Source organism: Brassica oleracea, unplaced genomic scaffold (assembly GCF_000695525.1).
Source record: "Brassica oleracea var. oleracea cultivar TO1000 unplaced genomic scaffold, BOL UnpScaffold01185, whole genome shotgun sequence".
Taxonomy (NCBI): Eukaryota; Viridiplantae; Streptophyta; class Magnoliopsida; order Brassicales; family Brassicaceae; genus Brassica; species Brassica oleracea.
The window spans coordinates 16,397-19,063 of NW_013617741.1; positions in this window are offsets into that span (position 1 = coordinate 16,397).

Consider the following 2,667-nt stretch of genomic DNA (forward strand, 5'->3'; position numbering starts at 1 on the left):
CTTAGTGAGTTTAGGTTTTGGATACTTTCCATTTATCTTCATCTTGTGATCCTTATATAAAGGAACCCCCTTGATCATTAATAATATACAAAAATATTCAGTCTCTAAACTTTCTATTTACAACATGAAACCATTTGACATCATTGTATTGTCAAATTTTTCGTGCCATTGTTTAGGAGCTTGCTTAAGCTCATAAAGTGACTTTACAAGTCGACATACTTTGTCTTCCTGTCCGGGAACGATAAAACCTTCAGGTTGTTTCAGGTAAATTTCTTCTTCTAAATCACCATTTAGAAAAACGGTTTTTACATCCATTTGATATCTCTTAAGGCTGCGATCGCTATCATCAGTCTTATTGATGTTATTCTCGTTACTGGAGAATATGTATCAAAATAGTCAAAGCCTTCCTTTTGTCGGAATCCTTGAACTACAAGCCTAGATTTGTATTTTCCACCAGGTTTTCGTGTCATTATCCATTTATTCCCTAATGCTTTGCAGCCAAGTGGTAAATCTGTTATGTACCATGTATAATTTTGCATGATAGAATCAAATTCACTCCTGAAAGTTTCTTCCAAAATGGAGCTTCTAGTGAAGCCATGGCTTCTGCCAAAGTTTTTGGAACATTTTCGATTAAAAATGCCATTAGGAAATATTCACCAAAAGATTTTTCCTTTGGAGCTCTTTTGCTTCTTCGAGGTTCATCTTTTTCTTCATTTTCTGAAATATCATTTATAGAAATCTCGACGTTTGTCTCAGTTTCTGAGTTCTTGTCATTGTCTCTTTCTTCTCGAGTTCGTTTTGAACCTTGTTTTTCCTTATATGGAAAAATATTTTCGAAGAAAGATGCATTTCTTTATTCCATGACTGTATTTTCATGAATGTCTGATATTGCAGATTTGTGTACTAGAAATCGATAAGCATTACTGTTATGTGCATATCCAATGAAGATGCAATCCACTGTTTTAGATCCAATAGTGACCTTTTTTGGTGGCGGTACCTCAACTTTTGCCAAGCACCCCCACACTTTGAGGTATTTATACGAAGGTGAATTACCTTTTCATAATTCATATGGAGTTTTGCCAGTTACTTTGTGTGGAATTTTGTTGAGGATATAATTGTAAGCAACGCTTCCCCCCCACATGTTCTGGGGTAACCCAGATTCCTCCAACATTGGATTCATCATCTCTTTTAGAATTTGATTTTTGCGTTCAGCAACTCTATTGGATTCTGGTGAATAAGGAGCTGTAGTTTGATGGATTATTCCATGTTCTTTACAGAATGCATTGAATGGACCATCATACTCGCCTCCTGTGTCGCTTCTAACTACTTTAATAGTTGTTTTAAGCTGATTTTTGACCTCGAGTTTAAATTCTTTGAATTTTTCTAAGATTTCATCTTTGCTATGTAATAAATATACATAACAATATTTTGTGCAGTCATCTATGAAGGTCACAAAGTACTTTTTCTCACCTCTAGTTTGTATGTATTTTAAATCACATAAGTCGGTGTGAATTAAATCTAAAGGTTTGTTAGTTCTTTCAACACGAGGTGATGGCGTTTTTGTGAGCTTAGCTTGTACGCATACTTCACATTTTTGTTTACTTGTTTGGCATTTAGGAATTAGATTTAAATTCATTAATCTTAATATAGATTTGTAGTTTACATGGCCTAATCTTTCAAGCCATATATTAAAAGACTCAACCAAATAAGCAACTGGCTCTTTCTTATTCATTGAAACTTTTGGAGCTACAACTTTCGGAGGGACTGTCATTACATTCAACCTGAAAAGTCCACCCTTAACATACCCCTTTCCCAAATACATCTCATTCTTCCTAATCACGAGCTTTTCCGCCTCAAAACTTGTGGCGAATCCATTCTTGCTGAGCAAGGTTCTCGAGACCAGGTTCTTCCTCATGTCAGGCACATGCTTCACATTCGTCAGAGTGACCTCACGTCCAGATGTCATCTTCAAAATCACATTGCTGCGTCCTTCAATTTTGGAGACTGCAGTGTTCCTCATCTTGAGCTTCTCCTGAGTCTCGCTTTTCTGATAGGTGTTGAACATCGCCCTATCGGTGCAAATATGGGTGGTTACACCTTTGTCATACCACCATTCCTTGGGGTTGTTGCTTTCAACCATGTTGGCTTCAGTCACCACAGCAACGAGATCCTCCTCAGTGAGATTTGCCTGAGCCTTCTCATCCTTGATCTTTTTGCGACACTCAAAAGTCTTGTGCCCCACTTTGTGGCAGTAGTGACATTTCCCCTTGAACTTCTCCACATTCGCATTGATCTCAATACCTTTGTTCTTGAAGTTTTTCCAGAAGCCTTCAAGGCTGCAGCAGTTTTGGAAGGATTGGCAGGAGAATTAGCGTGTGCCTTTCCTTTGCCTTTGTGCTCAGCCATGTTGACACTGTGCTCCTTAGCAGTGACCTTGTCAGCAATTCGGTTTCTGGATTCCATCTGAAGCCTCATGATGAGCTCCTCGAGCCCCATCTTCTTCTTCTTGTGCTTCAAGTAGTTCTTGATATCCGCATAACTTGGAGGAAGCTTTTTAATGAAGCTGAAAGTTGTGAATGTCTCGCAGATGGACATTCCTTCAGCAGCGATTTCATGGCAAATGAGCTGAAGCGCTTCCACCTGATCCATGATGGGTTTTGAATCCAC